Source organism: Penaeus japonicus, unplaced genomic scaffold (assembly GCF_977035675.1).
Source record: "Penaeus japonicus unplaced genomic scaffold, GWHDUDI00000001_assembly GWHDUDI00000006, whole genome shotgun sequence".
NCBI lineage: Eukaryota > Metazoa > Arthropoda > Malacostraca > Decapoda > Penaeidae > Penaeus > Penaeus japonicus.
Window position 1 is genome coordinate 5,893,745 of NW_028234408.1, and position 10,000 is coordinate 5,903,744.

The 10,000-nt window shown below is 47.1% G+C and overlaps 1 protein-coding gene across 2 annotated transcripts in view; it reads left to right on the top strand.

Moving 5' to 3' along the window:
- LOC122260131 (transcription factor hamlet) overlaps positions 1-10,000 on the top strand; it is a 55,767-nt gene that overhangs the window by 29,966 nt on the left and 15,801 nt on the right. The window lies entirely within an intron of this gene.

Consider the following 10,000-nt stretch of genomic DNA (forward strand, 5'->3'; position numbering starts at 1 on the left):
ATCGCATCGGCCATTTTTCGAGCGATTCGAAGCTTCAGCAGATGCTTCACGCGCCGCATTTCGAAGCAGTTTCGGTGTCTCATTCTCCCTCTCGTCCACTAATACTATGAAACAATTACCTACTTTTTATCTACTCCATTATCTGGTTACACTAGCTCATGATATCGATAAATAGTAATGATAATCCCATAATAGGTCCATTAACTGCCATCAGAATCGCGACTGCCGGAAAATTTTAAACCAATTATTGCCACGCGGAAACACCCTATTTGACCGAGGATTAGGCTGATCTGAGCAATTACTTATGAAAATGGAAATACCAAAATATTGATAATTGGATTAGTTTAGGGGGGAGGGAGAAGGATGAGAGAGAGAGAGAGAGAGAGAGAGAGAGAGAGAGAGAGAGAGAGAGAGAGAGAGAGAGAGAGAGGGAGGGAGAAAGAGAGAGAGAGAGAGAGAGGAAGCGAGCGTGGGGGTAGAAAGGAAGGGTAAATCACATGAAAATTCATTATTGTTATTTGCATGTTTCCATCACCCCCTCCCCTCCCCCCTCCCCCTTTCCATTCACACGCCCTCCCTCACCCTCTTTCTCCCTAACTTTTATCACCTATTTCGGGCGGGTAAAGCAAACAGATGAATAAATACCCATAATAAAGAGGAAAAAGGGAACAAAGTCTTTTTTTTTATAATGATTTACATAAATGTTTCGTTTGCCTTTGCTTGCTTTAAAACAGGCGCATTCCATTCTGTCCGTTTAAGTATCACAATCATCCTAGACACGTGATGCCCCCCCCCCCTTCCTCCTCTTCCTCTCAAATCTCTCTACTATTTCTCCCTTCTATTCCCCCCTCCCTCCCTCCCTCCCTTTCTTCTCCCCCCCTCCCCGAAATCAGGAAGTGATCGGTTAGTCAATCACTCCCTCTCATCCATGCTTTCTAGAGCGGATCCAAACACTCGCGACCGAAACAATGGGCGAATTAGGCAGGACGCGATAGCAAAAGGGGGTGAGGGGAGAGAGGACAGAGAAAGAAAGAAAAAGAAAAGAGTAGAGATAGAGAGAGAGAGAAGGGGAAGGTCTTACGAAAGGGGAAAGAGAGGGAGAAAGAGGGATAGAGAAAGAGATTGAGAGAGAGAGAGAAAGAGATAGATAGACAGAGAGAGAGAGAAAGAGAGAGAGAGACGAGAGAGGGGGGGAGAGGGGAAGAGAAGAGGAGGGTCAGTGGTCATCGATCAAGCTTATTTGACAGCATAGATGTAGAGCGGAGATAATCCACGGGCATTACGCTACCAACAGCTGCTCTTCCGCACAAAATGGTGTCAGTCCCTCTTGCCTCGGCCAGGGGGGGAGGGGGGGGAGGGGAGGACAAGAGAGAATCATCGGCGAAAGAAAATGGCCATTTCTGTTGCATTTTCAGATCGGAGGGCCATTGTAGCATTCAAATTGCCGTTGTGATGGCGAGTTTTTTTTTTTTTCGATCGTAGGAAAGTTTTAAGAATGGCGATTCCTTTTGGTTTAATTGCGAACCTGTTTGTAAGTTTTCATTTGTATAATTTTTAAGGAATTTAATTGGCATTTTTTGGATGTTTTAAAGGATGTCTTATTTATGTTTTGATATCAAGGATAAGATAATGAATTAATACCAGAATGGTAAATTCATTTGACGAAATAAAATAGTCTGTTTTGGTAGATTGTGAGATCGACTTATAAACGAAATTGAAACTGATCCAGTGGCGTCAGTTAGAAATGTCATTTGAATTAATATAGTTGAAACTGAGCATATATTAAGTCAAGGGATGTTAGATATATATGTTAGGTAAAAAGGTTTTATTTTGTTGAGATCGAGTTCGAAGTGTAACTGAATAGAATTAAATAGAAATGTAATTAAGTGTAATTAAATAGCTTTTGTTAGTGAGATCAAAATTGGTCAACGGATTTCTACTGTTGAAATAAAATGTCTGTTTTTTATTTTTCTATTTACGGATTTCAGTTTTGATATGGATGATAATGATGATAATAATAATAATAATAGTGATAATAATAATAATAACAATAGTGATAATAATAATGGTACTGATGATGACAAATAAATAGTAATAACGAGAGTAATAATAATGATAACAGTAAAGCTACCGATAATGATAGAGTTAATATCAATAATAATAAAAAAAATAATAACACCACCACCAAAGAACACCACAAAAGCAAACAACAATACGCCAGCGATCATACCAATACCGCTAATAATGATATCACACACTCACACCCATAACACTCCCCCATAACACCCTCCCCTCCCCTCCCTCTACCACAATACCCCCGATTACCCCCCACCACCACCCAATACCCCCCGATTACCACCCCTCACCCCACCCCACCTCCAAATACCCCCATCCCACGAGATCCCCCTCCCCCCCACCCCTCCTCACCCCCATACCCCCCCTAGGGCGCGACACAGTGTCCAACATCGCCCATAAAACAAGTCGCGGAAGCTGTGTCATCTCCCACGAGGACAGATGTAAAGGGAGGAGCCCTTGTGATGTCCTTAATCCCTGCTAGACAAGATGGCGAACGGCGCACCCTGGGTCGCTGTGATTTTTATGAACTGTGGCGTCGGAAGGGAGGGGTAAGGGAGAGGGAGGGGGAAGGGGTGGGAGGGAAAGCAAGAGGGAGGGGGAAGGGGAGGGGAGGGGAAAGAAGGGGAGGGGGAAGAAAAGGAATGAGTGAAGCGATGGGGAATGACAGAGAAACACATACACACACACACACATATATATATATAGAAAGAGAGAGAGAGAAACCGAGAGAGAGAGAAAGAGACCGAGAGAAAGAGAGAAAGAAACAGACAGAAAGATACAGACAGACCCTGAAAGAGAGAGAGAGAGAGAAAGAGAGACCGAGAGAGAGAGAGAGAAACAGGCAGAAAGATACAGACAAACCCTGAAAGAGAGAGAGAGAGAAAGAGACCGAGAGAGAGAGGTAGATATAGATGTCAGCTGGCCGGGCTGACAATAGCCCCACATAAATAAACGTCAGCCGCAACACAGTCAAACCCCTGCGCGTCGTTTTGTCGTCCTCGCGTAGGTCGTCGCCGTCGTCGTCATCGTCATCATTATGATTCAGTGCGTTAAAACGACCCCCATCGGCCCTCTCGAAGTCGTGGCAAATTGACCCTTGTGAATGGGTGGAATAGGGGATACCTTATCGACAGGAGAGAATTTGCAGCGTATCGCGGTGTGGTTCGGGGACTTTACCATATGCCGGCTGTCATTAAGGAAGGGGGGGGGGTGAAAGAGAGAGGGGGGAGTTGAAAGGGGCAGGGGGTGTGAAAGAGGGAGGGGGGTGAAAGGGGCAGGGGAGGTGAATGGGGGAGGGGAATGGGGGTGGTGAATAGGGTAGGGGAGGGGTAGAATAGGGGAGGGGTGAATTTGGGAGGGGAGGGGAGCGTGTAAAGTAGGGAGAGGGGTAAGGGAGAAAAGAGAAAGAAGGGAGATAAAAAGGGGGAAGAAGGAAAGAGGAAAAAGTGAGAGGAAGAGAACTAGAAAAAGAGGAAGAGATTGAGAGAGAGAGAGAGAGAGAGAGAGAGAGAGAGAGAGAGAGAGAGAGAGAGAGAGAGAGAGAGAGAAAGCGAAAGCGAAAGTGAAAGAAAAAGAACAAGAAAAAGAAAAAAGAAGAAAAAAAACAAGAAAAAGAAAAAAAGAAAAAAAAAAGACGGGTAAGGGGGAGAGGAAGGGGAGGGGGGGGTAAGTAGGGTTGTGGTACCCCAGAGATGTACTGCTTCTGGAAAAAAAAAGGTTTATAGTATTAACCCCATTGTGGCATTGAACCCGACTGGCATTTGTGACAGCCGACAGCGCGCGGTTTTCTTCGGTTCCGTGAATAAATGTTGGTCAGATGATTTTATTTATTCCGGTGAAGTGAATTATTGTTCAGAGCGACTGGAATTCAGCCCTTTTGTGAAAGATGATTCTATTACTGTTGCTTGGCTTGGTTTCTGGTAGGATGTGAGCGATCTTTTATTTATTTTTTTTAGATTCGTGTTTATTTTTCTTAATGGATTGGTCTTTTGTTAATGTTATGGTAATTAGTATCATTACTTTTGAAATTATAATTCTTAATATTATGATATAATCATCATTATTATGGTCATTACCATCATCAGCTATATCTACAACGACAATATAGATAAAAAGAGAATAAAAAAACATCCTCAAAGCAACCGTTAAAATAACTTGAACGAAAATTAAATAAAAACAAGAAAATCTCCCCGACATTGATAGGCAACGATCCAATAAACTCCACAATTCAAGCGTCTATGATCCTCTTCGCCATCTGGTGTCGACCGCCAAGAGGTGATTCCGATTCCCTTTTTAGCGGGTTTGATCATGCATGTTCCCGCGTCTGTTGTTCCGGAGAGACAAGCGAATGGCGCTAATGGCTGTTCGGTGATTTGGAATTTATGTTTTATATATGTCTATTCTTCATTCTTTGGCTTGTTTTGTTGTTGATTTTGGCTCTGATTGCCTTTTTTTTCGTCTTCGTCTTTTGTTATTACTGGTGTTGTTGTTTTTGAAGAATTCTTTGTTTATTTTTCTGGTCTCGTTTTATCTTTCTTTTCTCTCTCTCTCTCTCTCTCTCTCTCTCTCTCTCTCTCTCTCTCTCTCTCTCTCTCTCTCTCTCTCTCTCTCTCTCTCTCTCTCTCTCTCTCTCTCTCTCTCTCTCTCTCCCTCTTTCACGGTGTCTTGGTTATTACTCCCCTATTCCCTTTTCTCTTCACTCTTCGCCTCCATCCCACTTCTGAAATCTTACCTTTCTCTCTCTCTCTATTCAACTCACCTCACCTCCCCCTCCCCCCCCTATCCTCCCTGACCCCGTCTACTCCCCCTCCTCTCCTCCACGCCATTTACCTTCAACCTCACCTATAAAAGTCCCCCCCACCCACCCTCCATACCCCCTACCCCATCTCCCCTCTTTCCTCCTCTTCCCATCTTTACCTCCTCCTCCTCTCCTCTCTCCCCTCTCCCTTCTCCTCACCACTATCCCCTCATCCCCCTCTCGACCTCTTCATTACGTCTGCCTAGACCTCTCGATAATTATCTGCTTTTATTCGTCTCCATCCGAGCTGCGTCACTTTAATGACGACGGCACCTGAACAAGCCCCACCCCCTTCCCATCTCCCCCTCTCCATCTCTCCCTCTCTCCCCCCTCTCCCCTCTCTTCATCTTTCTCTCTCTCATCACGAGTCTCTCTCACCCTCGGCCTGTAAACACCGCCTCGTCCTGCTGAAAAAGGGCCTCCGGAAGGTTAAACTCGAGCTGCCCAACAGGAACACCCATCACGAGGAGGGGGGTGGGGGGAGGAAGGGGTAGGGGTAGGGGGGAGGAGTTGGGGGAAGATATTTATTGGGGGGTAGATAGTAAGGGGGGGAAGCGTGGAGGGGGATAAGGATAAGGGGGTAACGGGGAGGGAGTGAGGAGGATGGGGGTTGGATAGTAAGGGGGGGGAAGCATGGAGGGGGATAGGTGGGAGGGGAAAATAGTGGGGGAGAGGGGGGGTGCTAAGAGGGAAATACGGAGGAGGGAAAGATTGAGGGGGGATAAGAGGGAGAAAGAGATGGGGGGTTGAGGGTAAGAGTGAGGGAGAGAAGGGAGACCTATCACGTTGTGTAATCTGAATGATAAGGACTTCATATATAATTGGTGGTTTATGATGGACCAACATTTACCTTCCTACCTCTGTTGGTGTGTTTGGGGTCGCTCTCCCTTCCTCCTCCTCCTCCTTCTTCTTCTTCCTCCTCCTCCTTCTTATTCCTCTTCCTTCTTCTCTTATTCCTCTTCCTCCTCCCCCTTCTCTTCTTCTTTCTCCTCCTTCTTCTCTTTTTCCTCTTCCTACTCACCCTCCTTCTCTTCTTCTTTCTCCTCCTCCTCTTTCTCTTATTCCTCTTCCTACTCATCCTCCTTCTCTTCTTCTTGCTCCTCCTCCTCCTTCTCTTATTCCTCTTCCTACTCATCCTCCTTCTCTTCTTCTTTCTCCTCCTCCTCTTTCTCTTATTCCTCTTCCTCCTCCTCCCCCTTCTCTTCTTTCTCCTCCTCCTTCTCTTATTCCTCTTCCTCCCCCTTCTGCTTCTCTTCTCCTTATTCTTCCTCCTCCTCCTCCCCCTTCTTTTCTTCTTCTTTCTGCTTTTCTCCTTCTATGAATTAATATCTTATGATTAATTGCAAAGTACAGAAGGAAACAGAACTTACTTTTACTTTTTAGTATAAGAACAAAAAGATTTACTAAATCAAGTGAAAAAAATATTAAATTATGTTCCCTTAACAGGAATTAATTTCCTATATGTAAAGATGACAATGAAATTGCTGTTTCAAGAAAATAAGATATATCGATAAAGAAAAAATAAGAATGAAAAAAACAAACAGGATATGGAAACGAAGCATCCACTCTTGTTCTTCAAGCGAAATAGAATTTAAAAGTACTTAGAATATATTATTTTAGTGAAGATATGACGTAATCACCCGTTGAGACACGAGACTAACTAGAAATCAATCCATTTCTTCCTCTATAACAAAAATTCGCCGTCCATGACAACAATAACAAAGAAGACATCCACTCGTGTTATCTAAAGGAAATCGAATTCCAATCCTCTCCTAAAACGAAGGGAAAAGAAAAGGAATCCTACCACTTTTTTCCTCCTTAACTCTCCCTCTCTCTCCCCTCCCTCTCCCTTCCACCTACTTCCCCCTCCCACCCTCCAACCCCCCACCCATCTCCCCTCTCCCTCCCTTTCCCTTCCTCCTTCCTTCCCCCACTTCCCCCTCCCCCCTTTCCCTCTCTCCCTTCCCCCTACTTCCCCCTCCCACCCCCCACCCTCCACCCATCTCCACCTTCACCTTTTCGAATTCCGGATCGAGCCTCCAGTTACAAAGACCTCGATGGAAAGGCACTTATCTCCTTTCGTCAGACTCTTAAGTATGGGAATATGAGTCTCAGAGGAGAAGGCTGTCGTTTGTGAGAAGAGAGAGAGAGAGAGAGAGAGAGAGAGAGAGAGAGAGAGAGAGAGAGAGAGAGAGAGAGAGACATCGAAGTGGCGAGATGGCCATTGGGTTCGAATCTTAGGTTTCGAAGCTGGAGTTGGAGGGGTTGGCAAGGGGAGGGAGGGAGGGAGGGAAGGGATAAGGAAGTAGGGAAGGAGGGGGGGAGAAGGAGGGAAATGAGAAGAAAAAATCCAATTAAAGAATCCTCTGACCTGTGATGAAAGTGTTTGATAGAATTATCTTAATTGGTGGATGGGAATGGGGAAACACGTAAATAAGGAAAAACTTCCTTTTTCTTTTGAAAAGCAGTTTCACCCCCCCCTCCTCCCCACCCCTAGCTTCTTTTGTATCAGAGAGGCCCTCATTACTAAGCAATGAAGACGTTTCCGAAACACACACAAAAATAATTGAATAAACGAAATAGATAGATAGATAAATATATTTCGAACTACACAAGAAATCGAAAAAGAACCAACAACATTGATTCGTGTCTCGCCGAAGCACCGAATCCGGAGATACGTCTTCGAATTTCACGGGAGGGAGGGATGAAAGGCCGAAGAATTTCTCGAAATTGACTCTTTAGAATGGGAGAAGAAAGGGAGGAGGAAGGAGGGAAGGAGGAGATCGCGAGGAGTCATGAGAAGGCGAAAAGGAAAAGGAGAAGGAGAATGGGAAAGGAGAAGACGAATGAGAAAGGAGAAGACGAATGAGAAAGGAAGAAGGAAGAAAAGAAAGAAGAAGAAGAAGAAGAAGAAGAGAGAGAGAGACAGAGAGTGAGAGAGACAGAAAAAAAGAAAGAGAGAGAGAGAGAGAAGAGAGAAAGAAAGAAAGAGAGAGAGATAGAGACAGAAAGAGAGAGAGAGAGAGAGCGAGAGCGAGAAAAGCAGGAGCAGTGATTGGTTACCTCCCAAGCCCAGAGACACCAGGAGTCGCGCTCATCCATCGTGCGGGAGGCGAGAGCGGCATTCAGTAGCCATCTTCACCCGCGGAATACCAGTGTGTGAATCCGACGCCATTCAGCCTCCGAGACCCGATACAGCGAACCGCTCCTCCGACCCGCCGAGACCGCACTCAGGGCCTCTTGACGGCAACCGGACTCGGAAGAGACAGAGGCCGGAGACAAGAGGCCGGCACGGAGAGGGGGAAGAGCCGCCGATCGCCACGGCCGCTAAATGAGATGTTAAGGAGTGGACGCGGCGCCAAGGAGGAGCATGAAGAATGGGGGCCCCGCCTTTGTGAGGGTCGCGCATACTGGACAAGGAAGGGGGGAGGGAGAGAGGCTCGGATGTGGCCAGGATCGTTCTCGACGGGGGTATTGGAAGGGGGAGGGAGGGAGGCTTGAAGGAGAGGGAGGAAGGAGAGGGAGGGAGGAAGGAGAGGGAGGCTGTAAGGAGAGGAAGGGGAGGAAGGGATGGAGGCTGGAAGGAGAGGGAGGGAGGGAAGGAGAGGGAGGAACGAGAGACAGGGAGTCAGGAAGGAGAGAGAGGGAGGGAGGCTGGAAGGAGAGGGAGGTAGGGAGGGAGGGAGGGAGGGGAAGCTCTTATGATTATCTCTCTTATTCAGACGTACAGGGGCTTCCCGTGTTGCCGTAGTGTAACGGTATGGCGGTAATGGTGATCGCATTTGATGTCGATTTCATTACCGAGAGAATGCGCACGAAGGGAATGACTTCACTGGCTCTTAATATTAGCGTGCGTGTGTGTGTGTGTCTGTGTGTTTGTGTGTGTGTGTGGTGTGTTTATGTGTGTGTGTTTGTGTTTGTGTGTGTGTGTGTGTTTGTGTGTTTATGTGTGTGTGTATGTGTGTGTGTGTGTGTGTGTGTCTGTGTGTGTGTCTGTGTGTGTGCGGACGTTAGGACTTGACTGCAGTCCTGGACCATTCAGCCTCTCGTTGGTGGTCCCGTTGATATTGTTGCAATACCTCTTGTGCCGTTAGTGGGATGGAAGTTACTCCTATCCCTTCTCTTACTCCTTCCCCCTTTTCCCTCTTAACCTTTCCTTCCTTCTCCTCATCTCTCTTCCTCCTCTGCGTTTCTTTTTGTCTTCTATGCTCCTCTTCTCTGTTGTTTCTGCTCTTTCTCCTCAGATTCTCCTCTTACTCTCCTCTGTTCCTCATTTGTCCTTTCTTCCCCCTCTTCTATTCGTCCTCCTCCTCTCCTCTTCTCCTCTTTTCCTCCTCCTTTTCTCCTTTATTCCTCCTCCTTTTCTCTATTCCTCCTCCTCTTTTCCACCCATTCCTCCTCTTCCTCTCCTCTTCCTCTTCTTTATTCCTCCTCCTTTCTTCCACCTCTTCCTCTAATCCTCCTCCTCCTCTCCTCTATTCCACCTCCTCGCCTCTATTCCTCCCCCTCTTCTCCTTTATTCCACCACCTCCTCTATTCCACCTCTTCCTCGCCTCCTTCCTTCCTTCCTTCCTTCCCCTCTCCCTCTCGCCGTCCAGCAGTATCTCCCATCTTCCGCCCTCTCGCAGCAGTCAATGTTATCGTCCGCAGGCGGAGGGGGAAATGTTGACTAATGAGATAAGTATCCCTCTCCGGGCCCGGGCGGCGGCGGCAGCAAGAGCGGCAGCGACGACGAATCGGCAGCTCGGCAGCTAATCTCTCAGGAAACGCTGACTTTCCGCCGAAGGACCTCTCTGAATGGCCGGCCCCGCAATCTCGTGCTTGGGATCAGCAAGCATCCGCGAGGCCCTGCGGGGACTTGGGGCTTTGATCCCTTCGTCAGGCCACTTGCGATTTAATGCGAGGGCTCCGCTAATAAGGGACGGAGGTATTGTTGGCTGAGGGGGCCTTTCACGACGGCGGAGGAAAGATACGTTGCGAGGTCTGGGGGGGCGGGGAGGGAGGGAGGGAGGGAGGGAGCAGGGTGAAAGGGCGGTGGAGGGAAGGAGAGGGGGGAGGGAAAGAGGGAAAGAGAATGAGAGAGAGAGAGAGAGAGAGAGAGAGAGAGAGAGAGAGAGAGAGAGAGAG